General features: G+C 46.1%; 1 protein-coding gene across 13 annotated transcripts in view; it reads right to left on the bottom strand.

Moving 5' to 3' along the window:
- AFF3 (ALF transcription elongation factor 3) overlaps positions 1-21,088 on the bottom strand; it is a 598,632-nt gene that overhangs the window by 82,514 nt on the left and 495,030 nt on the right. The gene's annotated exons all lie outside the window — the stretch shown is intronic.

The following is a 21,088-nucleotide window of genomic DNA, read 5'->3' as shown; positions in this document are numbered from 1 at the left end:
CAAGGCAGGCTTGCTTGACTAGTGGAAGTGCGGGAATTGCCTCAGGTCATTGGATGGGGTTGGAATGAGGCCTGCATTCATGTTCAGACCAAGGGCAGGAGTTTGAGGACTGCTCCTCTGCTGATTTGAAATACACTCCTTACCAGATACCAAGGAGGATCTACCATGACTCCCAGAAAGGAGGAGGTGGGCTTTTTTGACCCCCACCCCCTTAGAAGATAAAACTGTAACCCACTGGATCCTCAGGGCAGAGTTTCCGTGCCTGCTTGCTTGTATCTCTCACAAGCATCCTTTCCTAAGAAATCTATTTCTGGCCTATCACATTGTCTCTCGCTGAATTCCTTCTGCGTGGAGGCATAAAGAACGTGAACCTCCGTGAGTCCAGACATCGGGTGAATGCTAACTTAAAACGCAGGTACAAGTCCCAACCTGTGTTCTGGCAAGGTTCAGGCTATTAATACTGTCAGTTTCAACACTACATACAAGGGGGAAATTTCCCCCGGAAAGCAATTCATTCCAATGAGACAGGCCGGGACCTGGGACTTGGGACCTGGGACCCTTAGTTGCAGTGCTTGCACCTGGACAAGCAAATCTTCCAGAAAGAAAATACAAAGAAACTATAAAGGACTAAAAATAACTGTACATGCCACTGGAGCAAATTATGGACAAGATAAAAAAAGACTAAAAAAAAAAACCAACTGCCACTTTTGAAGAGCCGAGAACAAAAGCTGAGAGTCAAAAGAAAAAGCAGGATACCGCACAGGCTTTCTGCACACGCCACCCTCAAAGAGGTGAGCAGACCACCTAAGCCACCTCTCTGGCCTGACTTCTGGACCCATACCTACCCTCAGCCCATATAAAGCAACAGCTTGCTTAGGAAGTGAGTGAGCAAGGGAACATGTTGCTTGTTTTTGCTCCACCCCTGCTGCAGCAGGAGCTCCAATAAAGCCTTGCCTAAGTATTTTTGTCTGACCTCTTATCAGTTTCTATTGATGAGAGAGACCGAGAACCCTGGACGGCAAAGCCTTTTGACCCTAAGATTCAGGTCTGCCTACTGCACTGGACACAGCTTACTCTTTCTAGAACGTGCAGGCAGCACATGAGGTTGGAGGTCAACAGCAGGCACCAAGTTTCACTCTAGATGGGGCTGCTCTGGGGGCAAGTGACCCCGCCCCTCAGAAATGCAACCATTAAGGGACAAGCTCATTAAGTCCCACATTTCCCGTTGAAGCTCTGCCCTGACTGGGGTTCTAGCAGGAAGTCCTCCGACAGATGATCTTCTTCAGAAAGCTTAGAGATTAAGTCATACCAGAGCCACAGGGGCTGCCATGCCTGACACTTCAGACGGTTAACACACTGACCTCAAATGCTAACTGAAGTCAAGGCAGTGGTGTTAGAAAATGAGAAATTGGGAGTTCCCTTCATGGCTCAGCGGTTAGCAAACCCGACTAGGACCCATGAGGATGCAGGTTTGATTCCTGGCCTTGCTCAGTGGGTGAAGGATCCGGTGTTGCCGAGAGCTGTGGTGCAGGTGGGTTCACTGGGTTAAGGATCCAGTGTGGCTGTGGCTGTGGTGTAGGTCGGCAGCTGCAGCTCTGATTTGACTCCTAGCCTGTGAACTTCCATATCCCCCAGCGTGGCCCTAAAAAAGAAAAAAGAAAAAAAAAAAAAGATCAAGTTGGACTTCCCCTCATTGTGGCCTGATTCTTGTGCAAACTGAACTATCATGCCATCTACTCCAAACAGACGTCCTTTAAACTTCCCCCCATCTGCCTTTATGATAAGAAGAACATTTTATTCCAAACTTAGAACTAAAAGGCTTACATCGAAAACATTTCCTAACACTGACCAACACGTATTCCAAATGAATTATAATGAAGGCAGACATGTCATTTATGGTCTACACCAGGATGTTGTATTTTTGTTTTGGCCTCACCCAGGACATGTGGACATTCCCAGGCCACGGATTGAACCTGTGCCACAGCAGAGACCTGAGCCACTGCAGTGACAATGCCAGACCCTTAATCCACTATGCTACAAGAGAACTTCCAGGACTCTTTGGTTTTTTTTTTTTTTTTTTGTCTTTTTGCTATTTCTTTGGGCTGCTCCCGCGGCATATGGAGGTTCCCAGGCTAGGAGTCCAATCGGAGCTGTAGCCACTGGCCTACGCCAGAGCCACAGCAACGCAGGATCCGAGCCGCGTCTGCGACCTACACCACAGCTCACGGCAACGCTGGATCATTAACCCACTGAGCAAGGGCAAGGACCGAACCCGCAACCTCATGGTTCCTAGTCGGATTCGTTAACCACTGCGCCACAACGGGAACTCCGACTCTTTGGTTTTTTAAAAAAAATTGTGGTAAAATACCCATGACATACATTTCACCCTCTTAACCCTTTTTAAGGGTACAGTTCAGTAGCATTAAATACAGTCACCTTGTTTTGCTACCATTACCACCATCTGTCTCCAAAACTCCTTCCATCTCAAAACTGAAACTCCATACCCATTAAACACCAACTCCCTCTTCTTCCATCCTGCAGGCCTGGCTTCTAATTTGATAGTTCTAGGTGCTTCATATAAGTGGAACTATGCAGTTTTTTTCTTTTTGGAACTGGATTATTTTACTTAGCACAATGTCCTCAAAGTACATTATGTATAGTACATGTCAGAATTTCCTTCTTTTTTTAAGGCCGGATAATATCCCATTGCAGGTAGACACTGCATTTTGTTTAGTCAGTCATTCATCTGTGGATGCCTGGGTGGCGTCTACTGCTTGGCTATTATGAACAGTGCTGCTGTGAACATGAGTGTGCAAATATCTCTTAGAAACCCTGTTTTCAATTCTTTGTGGTATATATTCAAAGGTAGAATTACTGGATCACATGGTAATTCTATTTTTCATTGTTTGAGGAGCTGTCCTATTTTTTTTTTTTTCTCTAATGGCTGCATCCTTTTATACTCCCATCGATAGCACCCAAGGGCTCAGTGGCCCCACTTCCTCGCTGATACCTGCTGTTCTCTGTTTTTTGTTTGTTTGTTTGTTTGACAGTAGCCATCCTTACGGGTGGGAGGTGGTAATGCATTGTGGTTGAAATCAGGATGCTTTTAAGAGTGAGGGAGGCACTGCTTGGGATCACGCTGGGGCAGAGGACACACTGGAGCATGTGATGACAGCAGCTATACTCAACTCGGGAAATCACGTGGGACTGTGGTTCCCAAGACCTCTGCTGTGCAATGACTGGAGCGTGGAAGCCCAGGGTGCAAGGCTCTGCTCAAGAGCAGCCTGATAATCCCTGCCTGTCATGCACCTGCTACCCAGCTGCTGGCACTGTCGAGGGGCAAAGATGGAAGAAAATTTTGCAGGTTATCACCAGGTAACCAAGATGGTGACAGTGTTGGAAGCTTCAGGAGGCTCTGTGGAGATAGGATTAAATTGGTGTCCCCAAGCATTGCTATTTAATTATTTTTAACTTTTTAAAAAGTATTTTTAACTGAAGTATAGCTGATTTACAAGGTTATGTTAATTTCTTCTATAAGCAAATTTATCCGGTTATACACATATATATGCTCTTTTTTTAAAAAATATTCTTTTCCATTATGGTTTATCACAGGACACTGAATATAGTTCTCTGAAGCATAGCTATTTATTGCATAGGAAACACAGAGATTATTTCGGCTTGTCAAAAGTCACACTCTGGGAGTTCCCTTTGTGGATCAGCAGTTAATGAACCCGACTAGCATCCATGAGGATGCAGGTTTGATCCCTGGCCTTGCTCAGTGGGTTAAGGATCTGGCATTGTCTTGAGCTGTGGTGTGGGTCACGGATGTGGCCCAGATCCCGTGGTGCTGCGGTTGTGGCACAGGCCAGCAACTGTAGCCCAATTCGACCCCTAGCCTGGGAACTTCCATGTGCCGTGGGTGGGTCCCTAAAAACAAACAAACAAAAAACCCCAAAATAACCAAAAAACCAATTTACTCTCTGGTTAGGAGAAGAGTGGGCACTTGAACATGGCTGAGATGGTAATAAAGGCAGAGCATGTAGGTAACATGCTACCCCATATACATCTAGTTAGCTATGTGCTTCAAATTATCTACATCTATAATTAGATTTATGTTTACACCTGGTTATTTTATTTATATTTTCTGGCTATGCCCATGGCGTGCGGAAATTCCTGGGCCAGAGATCAAATCCACGCCACAGCAGTGACAATGCCAGATCCTTAACCTGCTAAACCACCAGGGACCTCTCCTGGACATTTTATTTTAGATTAGGGAATTTTTAGTTGTGACAATTCTCCATTTATGTGTAAATACTTAGTATGGAGGCCAATATTGATCATGAGTAACGCTTTAGAGATCCTAATAAAGTGCAGATGCATCAAACAGAGAACAATTTATTGGTTACCAGTGGGGACAGGGAAGAGGGGAGGGACAATACAGGGGTGGGGGGACTGAAAAAAGAGTTGTTCTGGGATTACATGAAATAGTATATGTGAAACTTCTGAAAACTGGCAAGTACTACAGAATTCAAAGAATCTTTCATTCATTAAAAATTTTTTTTAAAAGGACTGATACTAATGTGGTGACTGAGAAATTAAACTGATAAATTAGACCTTTTCTTTCTTTTTTAAAAATGACTTTTATGTTTTCCATTATTGTTGGTTTACAGCGTTCTGTCAATTTTCTGCTGTACAGCAAAGTGACCCAGTCACACATATATATACATTCTTTTCCTCACATTATCCTCCATCATGCTCCATCACAAATGACTAGATATAGTTCCCAGTGCTATACAGCAGGATCTCATTGCTTATCTACTCCAAAGGCAATAGTTTGCATCTATTAACCCCAGATTCCCAGTCCATCCCACTCCCTTCCCCTCCCCCTTGGCAACCACAAGTCTGTTCTCCAAGTCCATGAGTTTATTTTCTGTGGAAAGGTTCATTTGTGCCATATATTAGATTCCAGATATAGGTGCTTTCATATGGTATTTGTCTTTCTCTTTCTGACTTACTTCATTTAGTATGAGAGTCTCTAGTTCCATCCATGATGCTGCAAATGGCATTATTTTGTTCTTTTTTATGGCTGAGTAGTATTGATGAATTAGTTCTTAATCCTGCTTGATCTTTGCTTAAACATCAACAATAAAAAAGTTGTAGATGCATGGATGGCAGTATGATCTACTGGAAATTACCTTATGCAAAGGTGGATTTAATGAACACAGGAACGGCTCAAGATGAGGATGGCAACATAGGAACCCAGTTGTTTTTATGCTTGGTGATACAGAATATTTATGGGAAGGAGATTGTATCAGAGAGTTTATAAATACATTATTCTTTATCCTGAGGATGTACTAGTCCAAGCATCCCATGTCCAGGCTTCTAGGTACCCCATGTAAAGCAAATAACCAGTGATACAATTTTAATGGTTTCTAATTTACAAATGCATTACTTTACAGCTCTAACCAAACCTACACAAACTAAAACGCTCTCAAGGCTTTGCTACATGTACTATTCTGATTCTACACCAAGTAAGGAAAAGAGGAAATCACTATTGAGGCATTCTTCAGTCAATATCGTCCTACCATTCAGAGGCAGTGCTATGAGGAAGGTGTGTCATTGTGAAATGTCTAATTGTATTTTGATATCAAATTATAATACAACTATTCCTAGAATGACTTGATGACTTTAGTAACTGGGGCAACTCAAACTTTTTCCAGTAAAACTGGATTTCAACAGCATCTCTATATTGATTTTGGATATGTTCAATCTATAATACACATTTATTTTTTTATTTTTTCCTCTTTTGTCTTTTTGTCCTTTAGGTCCACATCTGCGGCATATGGAGGTTCCCAGGCTAGGGGTCCAATCAGAGCTGCAGTTGCTGGCCACGGCCACAGCCAGAGCAATGCAGGATCCGAGCCATATCTGCAAACTACCCCACAGCTCATGGCAACGCTGGATCCTTAACCCCCCTGAGCGAGGCCAGGGATCGAACCTGCGTAGGGATCCTAGTAGGGTTCATTAACTGCTGAGCCACCAAGGGAACTCCGTATAATACACATTTAAAATCATTATATTTCTTGTCATTTTTGCTATAAACCACTTGAAGTAATTCTGTCTTTATTTCATGGTATATATTCAACATGAAAAAAATAAAGTTGGAGTTCTGTGCAAATAACAATTTTAAATTAAAATTGCCACTTCAGTAATAATACATTTTATAATATTTACTACCATTGACATTGTGTCACTTATTAATTACTCCTGGAGAAAAGCCACAGCCATCGTGAGTTTGGGGTGCAAAGGCTGAAGGGTAAAGGAAGGAATATGGTGTCTCGACTTGACCCTTTATTCCTCATCAAGGGTAAGAGCTATTCAAGCTGCCTTTTCTTTTTCTGCACCAACTGCAGTATTAAAATGTGGGCCATCTGTAATCAGCCTTTTATTTTTAACATAGCTCTTTTGCAAGAATAATCTCCTAAAGCCTGACAACAATGGTTTGAGATGGACGGAGCGAGCTTTATGATCTTCACTTGACAGAGGAGAAAAAAGACTCAGATGAGGTCGCTCAGTCAGAGTGAAGGCCACACATCAGGCACTGCAGTAGGTGCTGAGATTTAACAGCCTCAGGGTGGGGCTTGTCTTCCAGGGAAGGCAGGAAATTCAGCTGCTAGTTACCATAGTGAGGAGGGCCACTGAGAGGCAAGTGGAGGGTGCCATGGGGGCAGATGGCAAACGCACGGGGACAGGGGGTTTCAGCTGTGACCTGAAGCTTGGGAAGGAGAAGCCAGGCATGTTGGAGAGGAAGAGGGGGAGAAGGGACACTGTTCCAGGCAGAAGGAAGAGCAAGTGTCTGGGTGCAGGGGAACTAAATCTCCTGTGTCTGGACTCATGAGTCTGTAACAGTGCCTGGGCTTGAAAGGGACCCAAGGAGTTCTATTGGTTGAGCTCCTGCTATGACATCATTTCTTTTGTTTTTTAAAATTCTTTTCCGTTATAGTTTATTACAAAAGACTAGAGTTTATTACAAAAGACTAGATATAGTTTCCTTGTTGTTTTTCCGTTTTATATGTAATAGTTTGCATCTGCTAATTCGAAACTCCCAGTCCATCCCTCCCCCCCACTTTTCCGTTTGGCAACCACAAGTCTGTTCCCTATGTCTATGAGCCTGTTTCTGTTTTGTGAATAAAGTCATTTACGTCATATTTTAGATTCCACATATAAGTGATATCACATTTGTCTTTGTCTGACATACTTCACTCAGAATCTAGAGATTCTCTAGATCCATCCATGTTGCTGCATGCAAATGGCATTATTTCATTCTTTTTTATAGCCGAATAGTATTCCACTGGATATTTGTACCACCGTTTTTTTTTTTTTTTTTTTTTGCTTTTTTTAGAGCTGCACCTGTGGCATGTGGAAGTTCCCAGGCTAGGGGTTGAATCGGAGCTACAGCTGCCAGCCTATACCACAGCCTCAGTTATGCCAGATCCCAGCTGTATCTGTGACCTATACCACGCTCACAGCAATGCTGGATCCTTAACCCACTGAGCAAGGCCAGGGATCAAACCTGCATCCTCATGGATACTAGTCAGATTCATTTCTGCTGAGCCACGATGGGAACTCCCTGTACCACATTTTTTTATCCACTCCTCTGTGGATGGACACTTAGGTTGCTTTTGTGTCTTGTCTACTGTAAATAGTGTTCCTATGAGCACTGGGATGCACGTATCTTTTCAAATTAGTATTTTCTCCAGATATATGCCCAGGAATGGGATTGCTGGATCATATGGCAACTCCATTGTTTTTGCTTTTTTTTTTTTTTTTTGTCTTTTTAGGGCCACAACTGCAGCACATGGACGTTCCCAGGCTAGGGGTCAAATTGGAGCTACAGCTGCCAGGGATGGAACCTGCATCCATATGGATACCAGTAGGGCTTGTTGCCCCTGAGCCCCTATAGGAACTCCTATTTTTAGTTTTTTTGAGGAACCTCATACTGTTTTCCAGAGTGGCTGCACCAACAGTGAGGAAGGGTTCGCTTTTCTCCGTACCCTCCCCAGCATTTGTTTGTAGACTTTCTAACGATGACCATTCTGACTGGTGTGAGTGTTACCTCATTGTAGTTTTGATTTGCTTTTCTCCACTGATTAGCAATGTTGAGCATCTTTTCACGTGCCTGTGGCCCATCTGCCTGGCTTCTTTGGAGAATTGGCTATTTAGGTCTTCTGCCCATTTTTGATGGGGTCATTACTGAGTTGAATGAGCTGTCTGTATACTTTGGAAATTAAGCCTTTGCTGCATCCCTTCTGAAACCCAGAGAGAGCCTGTGTGGTCTCCTCTACCCAGAAGCTTCACCTCACTTGACTCAGGCAAAGAACTTGGGGCGATAGATGTCAAGTGCCCCAAGGGACAATCTATGGGCAGAGTTCATATTTTAAAGACTCATGGGGGCACAGAATTGCTGTAGGTATGTGAGCAAAATTTGGCCTTCATTGTGAAATGTTAGTCAAGAGCTTGTATTTTTTTAGCCAGCTGGAAGGGAAAAAAAAAATCTTCAAGAATATAAGTCTTAGGAAATCATGTTGGCTCAGCTCTCCTTTCCTCATCATATAAATCCGTCTAAGCATGACCACAGCACTTTTCAAGTTTTTAGTCATCTTCTATTTTAAGTGTCGGATGCAGGAGGAAATCCCTAGAAGGACATTCTTGGAGAGAACTGCATGAGGTCGGCGCCACAATGCAAGCCCCCAGCAGAATCCTTTGTGGGTGTGTGTTCATTCCCATTTTATTTTTCTATATATTTAAAAATAAAGTTTTTTTTTTTGGGGGGGGGCTGCACCTGCAGCATATGGAGATTCCCAGACTAGGGGTCAAATTGGAACTGCAGCTGGGGGCTGCACCACAGCCACAGCAACGCTGGATCCTTAACCCACTGAGTGGGGCCATGGATGGACCCTGCATCCTCATGGATACCAGTTGGGTTCTTAACCTGCTGAGCCACAACAGGAACTCCCTCATTCCTGTTTTAGGTTCAAGCATGGGGCAGACAAAGATGAAACATGATTCAATGTGCCTCCGCATGATCAGCCCTTGGCCCTGTGAACAGCGCTCAGGGATGTGCTGTGAGTGTCAGGCTGTGGCAGGCTGCATTTTGTCCTGTTTCAAAGGGATTCTGTAGACAGAGTGAAGATGAGGTCCTTGGCTACCAGCTCAGCCTGCCAGGCCCTCCCTGAGCAAAGCCATGCTGTCACTGGAAACCTGGACCACAGCCACCCTGGGCACGTGACTCCATCCTCTAAGTCTCAGTTTCTCCATGTGGAAAGTGGGGCCCACAGCACTGCCCCCCCGAGCACCCCCACCCCCTCGGAGGGAAGTCATTGGCCTAGTGGGATAACGGTATCAAGTCCCAGCACAGGGCGGGCATGACAGCCATGTGACCCTGGGAGGCCTGAGGGTGATAGGACACTGACCACCATGGATGGGCCTTGGCCTGAGGGCTGAGCTGTCACACAGCTTTGTGCTTACTTTCCAAGGACAGCAAAGGCCCACCCGGCTATCCTTTTAGACGTCCATTCAACAGATTCAACAGCTTGGTGGCTGGGCAATGACTCAACAAAAACAGGCTCTGCTGCACACAGCCTGGCAGAGAAGCAAGATACCTGCATTCTTTGTGCCTTCACCAGGTCTGTGGCTGAAAGTGCCTGCACTCCTGCTCTCCGCCTCCCCTCCCCGGCACCTGCACCCACCAGATGCGGGTGGCTCAACAGGGGTTATGTCTTCATTTGAAGATGGGGAATCTTGGGAGTTCCCGCTGTGTTGCAATGGGATCGGTGGTGTCCTGGGAGCGCTGCAATGCAGGTTTGATTCCTGACCCTGCATAGTGGGTTAAGGATCCAGTGTTGCTGCAGTTGTGGCTTGGGTGGTAACTGTGGCTCCGATCTGTTCCCTGATCCCCAGCCCGGGAACTCCATATGCCACAGGGTAACTAAAAAAGGAAAAAATAAAAAATGGGGAACTGTGGGCTAAAGAGGCTCCCTGGCTGTGAAAAGGGCAGATGAGGCCACAGGGAGGACAAGCGGGGAGTGGCTGGGCCTCGGGACTCAGACCTGGGCTGGGCTTCACGAGGCCTGTCCAGCTAGCAGAGCAGGGCCAGCCAGCAGGCAGACCTGGTCTGGGACATGGAAAAAGGAGCCACGGACTTTCCCTTCCCAAGGAGTTGGTCTGGTTTCAAGATTTAATGTAACTGACTCATAATGTATGAACGGGCCTTGACATACTGGATGGCAGGTGCAATGGGTAGGGGGCAGCGCGAGGTGAACTTCAAGGTCGAGGAGAATTTCAGGGAGAGGAGGCAGCTCTGGAATCTGCTCAGAGCTTGGCAGCAGCTGGGAGGATTGTCCCCAAAGAAGAGGGCTGCAGATGGCTGGGCTCTGCTGCTGGTTGCTGAGGGCAGAGGTGGGCATCGTGTGCCAATGGCAGGATATAGTGGGGCAGCTGGCCTGCCTGTTCTGGGCGGGCCTGGGAGCCAGCATGGGAAAGGTCAGCCTGCTCTACTCCAGGAGGGGCACGTTAACCTTTCAACACCAGCAGGGGAGCTCACTGGGCTCCAAACACAGTCAGTGGAGCCAGCAGGCCAGCTGGCCAGCGCTGGCCCCAGGTTGCCTCCGGAGGACGTCAGAGGCATGAGTCACAGGAGGCCAGTGGTGAGTGACAGAGAGAAGCGGAGGGGCAGGCTGGGTGCCCGCAGTTCGCAGCTGGATGGGCAGCTCCCTCCAGCTGGCTCCACACCCCCAAGAGTGAATTGGCCTGGGAGGGAATTTACTGGGGGTGGGGGACAGACAGGATGGAGCAGGTGGGAGGTGCTGGCTGAAAGGCTCTTAAGGCAGAGAAGAAGGCTCCAGGGCTTTAGCTAGTTTTTTCCACTCAAAGGAAATTTGAAGAAACAAAACCAAAAACAATTGTGGTGTCACAATTTAAATAAACTTCCATCAAAAGCATCTAAGTAGTTTGGGTTTAAACAAAACAAAACAAAACCAAACCCCCACTAATCTATTAGCTTAAAAACTATCCACTGACCACAAGCATTTTTCCACATATTCAAAGCACAGACATGGGTGAGTGAGTGATGGCATCAGGGCATGAAGAAATATACTCATGGTTTAAAAATGCATCTTCTGTGAATTTTTTTTCTGGTAAAATATATGATTTGTTGCTCTTGGGTTCTTTTCTCCCTCTCTCTTTTTGCTTTTTAGGGCCACATGTGTGGCATATGGAGGTTCCCAGGCTAGGGGTCTAATCAGAGCTGTAGCTGTCAGCCTATACCACAGCCACAGCAACGCCAGATCTGAGCCGCGTCTGCAACATAAACCACAGCTCACGGCAATGCCGGATCCTTAACCCACTGAGGCAGGCCAGGGATCAAACCTGCATCCTCATAGTTCTCACTCAGGTTCATTACTGCTGAGCCATGACAGGAACTCGGGTTCCTTTTACTTTTAGTTCAAGTTCCCAGACCAGGCTGGGAGAATGGTGACCGCATCAGGGAGGCTGGAGAGACCATGTAGTATCTTCACGTGTAACCAACTGGGACATTGGACTAGAAATGACCACTAACTAGCCAACCATCAACACATTCAGTGCCGAATAGTCAGGGCTTAACTCAGTTGAAGAAGTTGTTCAAGTAGGTACAAGTAGGCAGCATATATGTTTAAAGGGAAAAGACAGCAGTGGGAAACACTGAAACTATGCTAGTTATACAATCCTTTTATTTCTCTTAATTCCAACTTGGAGATGTCTTATGTACTGGATACATGCAAAAATCTGGGGCGGGGCATACTCAAAATTAAATGGACAACAAACAGATGTACACTATACCGTTGTCCCTGGTCTAGAAGGCAAGCGATGCAGTGTTCGAGAGGAGTAAAACCCGGAGACAAAGAGTTTCAGTCAAGATAACTTCCAGTTCTGCTATCTAAGTATTTTGCCTCTGGTAGCTTTCTTGACATTGTCTATAAAGGGCCTGGTAGGAAAGGGTCCAGAAGAGAGGGAGCCGAGTGTGGACAGTAACAGGTCCACACTAGTAATTTGTGTTATGCTCCTGTTATGTCACTCCATCTACAGGGTGTCTGGTTCCCTCTGGTCCCTTTCCTAAGGCTGGTTAACCCAGGGGGTGTGGGTGATGAGCTCTGTTCTTCTGCGGCCATGACCCCTGGCGACAGGTGGTCATGACCCCTGGCACCTGGGACTCTTTGCTGCAGTTTGCACCTGGGACGAATATCCCTTGAGCAGCGGAATACAAAGAAACTGTAAGGGACTGAAAATAACCCCATGCTTGCTGCAGTCAGGGTGGTTATGAACAAGAAGATACAAAAAGGCCACAAACCAACTGCCACCTCTGAGGTGCCAGGAGCAAAAACAGAGAATTGTGCATGATCCCTTTACACAGCACCACCAAGGGGCCCGACCCATCCCCACCCTCACCCCAGTTAAGAGACCAGCTCCCTACTCCATCTCCCGCCAGGGAGCAAGCAAGAGCATCTCTTACTTATTTTTCACTTCCAGCAGCATGAGTTCTAATAAAGACCTGGCTGAATTTCTTGGCTGGCCTCTTATCAATACCTATTGATTAAAGAGTCCAAGGACCTGGGTAGGTACCAGAAGCAAGGAAGGGATGGTGGGTCATCCAGAGTTATCTCTGCCAGCAGAGAAGGAAAGACTCTCCAGCCTGCAATCAAGCACCTCAAACCCAGGAGAGGGAACCCATTCCCACTCAAGACCACTGAGAAAAAGAACCAGCCTGAAGAGCCTGGAATATTTAATACAGGTAGAGAGGTATGTTTACTTCTTTCTTTTTTTATGGTGGTAAAATCTAAAATGTACTATTGTAACCATTTCCAGTTGAAGAAGTCGGTGACATTAAATATATTCCCATCGCTGTACAGCTTGTCACCACTATCACTCTTTAAAATTTTTTATCTTTTTCTTTCTAGGGCTGCACCTGCAGCACATGGAAATTCCCAGGCTGGGGGGTCGAATCAGAGCTGTATCTGCTGGCCTACACCACAGCCATAGCAACACTGGATCCTTAATCCACTGAGCAAGGCCAGGGATCAAACCCACATCCTCATGGATACTAGCCAGATGTTTAACCCCCGGAGCCACAACAGGAACTCCTTTTGTCTTTTTGATTGAGAGTGAACAATTCTTTAAATTCAACAGTGCTTTATAATTTTCAAAAGTTTCACCTGGATGATTTCGTAGAATCCCATAATAATAACCTTTCTAAATTCTTTTTCTTTTTTTTTTCTTGTCTTTTCTAGGGCCACACCTGTGGCATATGGAAGTTCCCAGGCTAGGGTCTAACTGCAACTACAGCTGCTGGCCTGCACCACAGCCACAGCAATGCCAGATCCAAGCTGCATGGGTGACCTACACCACAGCTCACGGCAACGCTGAATCCTTAACCCACTGAACAAGGCCAGGGATGGAACCCGCAACCTCATGGTTCCTAGTCAGATTCGTTTCTGCTGAGCCACGATGGGAACTCCTTTAATTCTTTTTTTAAGAGCTTAACCCCCACTATGTATGCCCAGGTAGTGTCACCCCATCTGCTCTAGTAGGTTTGCGGTCACTGTAGGCACTGGCTAAAAGGGTTAAAGCTTCCTTTCACCCAGAGGCCCCTTCGCTGTCCCTCCCTGCCCAGACCTGGAGCAGCAGGTCCACAGGAACCTGCAGGCATGTCCCAACCCACTGAACCATCTTACCCGGTGATTAGCGGCCTCCTATAACTCGTTATTTATTCACTCCAAAGACTGTTAACTGTTTCTTCCAGGCTGCTCTGTCCTATTGTGTAAAATACATGTTTGGGACCTTTTAAAATGTGTGTTATTTACCTGATAGAACTCAATGGCTTCTCTGGAGCCATTCAGTTTTATGGCAGAAATGAGTACTAGAGGGGCTTTTGAAAAGCTGCTTTTTAGACCTGACAGCCTGCGTTGGCTTAGGATGCTAATGCAGTCAGCCAACAGCCAGGAAGGGTGGGCAGGGACCATCAGGCGGCAGTGGGAGGCAGCAGTAAGGGTGTCCATGCTTGCGAATGTTGATGGGGACCGCTGGCCCCGTGCAAGGAGGGCGCTGACACAGAGGCTCACAGTTAGTGTTCTCCTCCCTTGACATGGCCCCAAACCCATCTCTACCTGGGATCTCCCATGTTCTCTGAGAGTCACTGTTTGCTTTTGAAATAAGGATGGTTTCCTTTGAAATAATGAGAGGAATCCAATCGTCTGGAGAATAGCTGGAAAAGGTGTCAGGAAATGACCCAGGAAGACTTTCCCAGGTGAGCGGATTAGGAGGATAGAGATGGTTTGTAGCCTGCTCAGGGACCGAGGTGAACTCACCCGAAGACCCACAGGTGGGCTTTTAGGGGAGAAGGGGCTAGTTTAGAACCTATTACAAAGTAGGGATGGTATGAGCCATAGTATGGGATATTTCTTGGAATTTACTGATCTTTATTCTTCTATAAGGTCGAGGGAAAGACATGCTCCATACTAGTAGGTATTTGTGGTTTCATGTATTAAATCCACTCGGTCGTCTTCCTCTCTTGGTTTTTAAGCTTTTCAGTAGCACTTAGAGAGTGATCTCGTGGTACCTTGATAGTGGATTTTCTTAGCGATGCCGTAAGAGGGAAGGACGAATCAGACTCTGTATTAGATCAGTTCTGTTGCCTGTGCTTGTCTTGCTGGTTCTGCACCTTTTGTAAAAGAATGTTGCCTAAAGCCTGAAAAACACAGGCTGGCGGATTGATGCTGGAGTCAGGGCTCTGACCTTTAAGAGCCTATTCATATGGAGATATAAAGTTGCAGAACCTTTACCTTGTTGGAGGTTTATAGGAACAGTGTGACCTGAAGGACAGTCACAGGAACAAAGGATTCTAAAGGATTCTGACAACAAGAAGTTCATAGCAATTAACCATTCCTCTCTCACCTTGCCTTTAAAAGGGTTGTGAGGAGTTTGGTGTTTTTTGAGCACAAGCCACCTGTCTCCTTGCAGGGCCCTGCGATAAACCGTTTCTTTTTTTTCCTTTTCTTTCTTTTTGGCCTCATTAGGCATTGGGCACAGGAACTCGAGCTTGGTAACAATGCAGTGCAGTGATTACTATTATGTGGCTAGATTAACAAAGCCCTTCTTTCTATTTATCACTTCATTTAATTTGCCCATAAACCCAACAAGGATGGCCTTATTACCATTCTGTTTATGCAACTGGGAAAGTTCAGACTCAGATGGAGAACTATTTTGCCCAAAGTAAATTCTAGCCCGCGTTCAAGGATTCACAAGCCCACGTTGCTTCACAAGGTCTTGTCAAAATGAGAAGAGGTTAGGGAAAGCTGGGCCAGGGGTTTGGTATTTTGTTCCCCCTCCTTATCATGGAAGCAGAGATGAGTGGCATCATTTGAATTCTTGGTCTGGTTTGAAAGGCATTAAGTCATTATTGAGCAGTCCTTCCGTCTATGTAGAACTAGCCGCTATGCACCATGTAGAGCCCGTTCTCCAGCTCTTGTTGAGAATGAGGATGTCGGCTCTACCTAAAGTGAGCTGAGGGCAGAAGCGAGCCTTTGTCAGCAGCTCCATGAGGTGTGGGGGTCTTGGAAACTGCTTAGTTAAGGTGTCTGGACAACGAGGCTTGATCCTACACTGAAGGAAGACTGGTACCCCTGTCCCCTGCACTGGGGGCTGTGGAGAGCTGGCTCCCAGACACTTATCAGATGCCTACAACCTAGAAGAGTGAAGGGCCCACTGCCCCCACTGCACTCCCAGCCTTGGCTGCTTAGGGAGCTCATTCTGTCTGCAGAGAAGGCCATCCTGCCCTTTTCCACTCTTGGGTCACATGACTTCCCATCCATCACATGCTACTTCCAATGCCCTCTTCCCCCAAGCCCCTTCCTCTGTGCTCTGAGAGGATGTCGGCTCTACCTACATCTTCCCCAGGGACCTTTATAATTTGATGAGGGGGAAGAAGTTCTTGAAGCTGCTAAGAGCATCAAGTAGAGTCAGACCACACTGCGGCTTCACAGCCATAAGACTGTGGGTCAGCTACGCGTTTCTGGAAACCCAGACTTGCTAGGATTTTAGGGAGGGTATTTTGGAAAATGCAATAAAGATTCACTGAAAATAGCATCTCTTTAAGGCCTGAATGTTGAATTCCTCCTTCCTGGCTAACAGGGTTATGATAAAAGATGTACAGGACCTACCTGCTCTTGACCCCACTCGAGCCTGCTCTGCTGCTGTGGGAGGGGCACCAGGGAATTGTACTCATCCTGAGCTGGAAGACCCTGAGTCTAGGCCCAGCACCACCACTTGCTAGCTTGTGACCTTGAGTGAGTCTATTACCTGTCTCAGGCTCAGTTTTCTTATCTGTAAAATGGGTCCTTTCTGTCTCACAGGATTGTTGTGGGATCATAACATGAGATAGTCAATGGGCTAGGGCCTCTAAACCCTAAAGCTCTCTTAAATTATTTTATTTACATGGTATACCAAAAAGATTCATCATAAGAAGCCCCTGCCTTGGGGGGAGTGGAGACCACTGTGGGTGGGCCTGATTCATGCTCTCCTGCCACCTTATCATGCTCCAAGTTGGAAATTTGAATGAAATATTCCTTTTTTTTCCTTAGGGCTGCACCTGTGGCATATGGAAATTCCCAGACTAGAGGTCAAATTGGAGCTGCAGCTGCCAGCACAGCCACAGCCACAGCCACACAGGACCTGAGCCGTGTCTGTGGCCTACACCCCAGCTCACAGTAATGCCAGATCCTTAACCCATTGAGGGAGGCCAAGGATCGAACCCGCATCCTCATGGATACTAGACGGGTTTGTTACCATTGATCCACAGCGGGGACACCTTGAAACCCTCTTCAAAGTCCCCCTTGGCCCCTCTGTGGGCCCTCAGTGAAGAGGCCAGCCATTAGCAGTGTGCCTGGTAACTGTGACTTTCCTCTCAGGACCCCAAGAACATCATGCAAAATGTGAATGTGGAAAGTTACCCTCTGGTGCTGGTGGCCCCTCCCAGCACACTCCGCCTGGCTGCAGTTGGTCTAGGCGGCAGAGGGTCAGGAAGATGAGGCTGACTGCAAACCCGCCAGCCTGCCATCAAACACCTGCTCTGCCCTCCCCTCTGGAGGGGGGCCACTTCCAGCCCTGCTTTCAGACACAGGTGGGACTCCCATGGAGTGATCCTCATTTCAGAAGATTCCTCACTTACATCATTTTTCATTATATTGTCCCTCATGGGAAGAGAAGATTTGAGGGGTGAGATATGCGTGAGGAAGGGCGAGCCTGAGGGCAGCAGATGCGAGGTGTTAATGAGGCCCTTCTCTTTGCCAAGTCGGCCCCTCTGGATGGGAGACCATGAGCATAGGTGCATGGCTGCCTCTGGACACTGCCCACCTGCACCAGCCTGGCACCCACTGAGCTCACAGGACATGTTCAATAAAGCCTCGTAGCACAAATGAATAAATCAATGGCAGTTGTTTGGCTTCCAGTATAAATGGATCTTGGACCTGAGATATTACCAGATGGGCAGAGAGGTTACACTCTGGTGATGCATCTCCAAGGCTATAAAAATGTAGCCATTTCTGGAGTCATGGGCTGACATTTCAGAAGATGATTATATGCACAATTTAACCACACGGCCATTTGCGCCCTCCCAGCGCCACCACTTCAACTGTTTTCACATGGGCTTTCTTACTCATTCCTTTTTTTTTTTTTAAAGTCAAGCACACCCCCACCCCCTACCCGGCTTCCATCTTTCTAGCCGCATGTGATTTATTCACATGAAATTATGCTCCATTTTTACAAAACCCAAGTTACAGCAAATGATGCTTGAGGTTTCACAGAAAATATTAATTCCTGATCTGCGGCTATAAAGCATCCGTGCTCGCTCTGCAGCAGCTCTGTCGCTCTGAGACAGATGGAAGCGGTCCAAGGGGATGATTAACTTCTTAGGCCTGGCAATTGCCTAGTGCTCCTCTGGCCCTGGATTTCCAGATTGACCTCCAGCTTCTCTGCAAACGCGCAGTTGCTCACCTTGATAAATCACACGTATCCTCTTTTTGATCACAGTTATCTACTATTTACTACTTAGGAAGGGAAGTTAATGGGATTCAGAGGCACTTCATATGCTGCACACACATCCTGCCTTCTCCTAACAGCATTTTGCATCTTCTCCACATTCCTGGTGATGCGACAGCACCTACACCAAAGACGTGCCTTTCGAAATGACCCTCTATCCATTCATCCCAGTTCTTCTCCACCTCTCTCCATGACACACAGCACAGTCATCCAGACGGAGAAGAGACACTCGAGAGGCACATTACAAGGTGTGGCGAATAAGAAGGAGCACGCCCTTCAGCAAATGGAGGTTTTCTTGGAATTGACGGGTTTACTTTGTTGAGAATGTTGCCACCTCTTCCTGCCCTGGTCTCCTGCTCTTTCATTATCTGGGGCATCAGGAGGGCCGTGGTAGGCCAGCTGCCTCTCCATGGCACAGAGGAGACAGATGAAGAGTGCTACTGTCAGCAGGAGAAAAGAACAAAACCCATGCCACCCAGCTTCCCACACCCTCTCCATTACTACAGGGGCGTGGGTTAGGTTGGCTGAAGCCCGCATGTGCCTCACCATGGGGGTCCCGTTTGGACTGTAGGGTAAGTGCTTGGGCTATTTTGGCTGAACCATAAATGAAGCCCATCACTCAGGCGAAACCAAATAAGGCCAAGGGTTTTCTTCGGGAGTGACCACAGAGGCTTTTTAAATTTTGGTAAAATTTATCAAGGTTGCATATTGATTCCTGAGGACTCAGGGAACTTTGAAGCCAAATGTCTCATGTCAGATGCTGGATTTCTGCTTAGAATGCCCCTGTAGCCTAGGAAACTGGAGCCAGGGAAAGACAGACAAGCACGAACTTCAGAAGACATCTGGATATTCTCTACCCTCTGACAGCTCACAGGGATGTGATTTCTATGTACTCTCAGAAAGGAGAGGGAAAGGCTACCCCTTCCCCTATATCTGGTCTCATTAGACCAGGTCCCAAAGCCTTGAAGGTAGGCTTTCACACAGGAAGCAAAGGACAGGTGGCTTCCGACAGCGTGAACTCACATTCTCCCCACCAACACCCCTCGTCAACCAAATCCCATTTCATCCCCAAGTGGTACATCTTGAGACAAAACAGCTCTACTTCTGGGTCCAATGTCTTGTGTTCACTCAGGCAATTACAAGGCCACATGGAAGTGACACAGGCCCATGGAGGAGCTAACCAGTGGGGTGTGGAGGCCCAGAGTGTATGGTGGTGTGGCTCAAGCCAACATGGGCTCTCTGTCCAACTCCAGAACTGCACAACTCTGCAAACAACTGGCCTCTTTTTCTAGAACAGAAACCAAAATGTTGCCTAATCATCATGGAAGTTTATATCAAGAGGTGATACTAGGCTGAAACTATTAGGAAACCAGAGTAGTTTGTGTAAGTTAATTATAATCAATGACCACCACACTATAAGTAGCCAGAGTAATTGGGGTTAGGTCTCCACCTTGGGGGGTGGGGGTTGCATGACTTTGTATTCAATTCCACCCCCCTCCTGAGGTGGCTCCTCTGACAGACAGGATTTTAGGTCAGCCATACAGTGCTCTGACCCAGAGTCCCAGCCATCATTTTCAGGAAAAGACTGGTTTTTATTCAACAGTATAAGTAATGGGATTGAAGATGAGCTCCGGCATGGTTAGCATTCTCTACCTTAAGGAACCAGAAAATGAGAATCCAACTGATTTAGTAGGTGTTATCAGTCCTTATTTGGAGAAGGGTTTTTAATTGTATCTCCCAACAATTACAGAAACTTCTCAGCCATGGACATACTCATATGGCCCTGAATCAATGGAAAACATAATAAAACAGGAAAAGCATAGAGAAGTACCTGCAATGCTAGAACAGTCTGCAAAGTCAACTTCACATTTGAACAGAAAATTTTAGATTTAGGGTGAAATGCTGTGTTACATTTGAAGACAGAGAAATTCATAGGAAGACCACTAATAATGGGAACCTCTGTGTCTCTGTTTCTAGGGAATGGGTTATTTTGGAGGGGAGGATTTAGCAGTGCAGAATATCTATACTTGGCAGTTATATAATAATGAATTAATAAGATGTTAACTTACTAATCAATTAGTTGTTGGGCTTCAGGAGGGGTTTTGGAGAGAATAACAAAATGTCAAGGGGAATAATAGCCTTCCTCATCGTTAAAATCCATGCATATTTTCTACCCAGGACAGAGTCCTGTATATTTGGGGAGAAGGCTTAGAATAATACCAGTCTTAGTTTCTGATGACTTGTTTTTGTATCTATAACCATGTCTTCAAAAGTCCATGTTTTTAAAAAAAATAGGTTTTGATTCATTCTACCAAAGGTCACAGAGACCTTCTGTCTCTATATACAGAGCTTTATTGACATAGAATTTATACACCATAAAGTTCACCCTGTGAAAGCGTGCAATTCAATTGCTTTTAACATATTTACTGGGTTGTGAAACATCACCATCACCTCATTTTACACCTCTTTCCTTCCTTCCTTCCTTCCTTCTTTTCTTTCTTTCTTCCTTCCTTTTCTTCCTTCCTTCCTTCCTTTCTCTCTCTCTCCCTCTCTCTCTCTTTCTTTCTTTCTTTCTTTCTCTTTATAGCACTGTGCCTATGGCATATGGAGGTCCACAGGCTAGGGGTCAAAATGGAGCTGCAGCTGCTGGCCTACACCACAGCCACAGCAACACCAGATCCTTAACCCAATAAGCAAAGCCAGGGATGGAACCCGCGTCCTCATGGATACTGGTTGAGTTCGTTACCACTGAGCCACAACCAGAACTCTTACACCATCTTTATCACCCCCCAAAGAAACCTTGTTACCACTGGCAACGGCATACTATTATAAACTGAGGGCTTTCTCTTGCTTCTCAGTTGGTTTTGTTGAAGGAACCGCTTAAGAAGAAAAGTCAAAGGGAAAAAAGAAACATGTAGAGGAAAGGAATGAATGTGTTGGATTTTAAGTGTATTTTCATCCA

Source organism: Phacochoerus africanus, chromosome 5, assembly GCF_016906955.1.
Source record: "Phacochoerus africanus isolate WHEZ1 chromosome 5, ROS_Pafr_v1, whole genome shotgun sequence".
NCBI classification, from domain to species: domain Eukaryota; kingdom Metazoa; phylum Chordata; class Mammalia; order Artiodactyla; family Suidae; genus Phacochoerus; species Phacochoerus africanus.
Note: the sequence above shows the minus strand (reverse complement) of the source record. Positions and strands in the feature narration are given on the sequence as shown.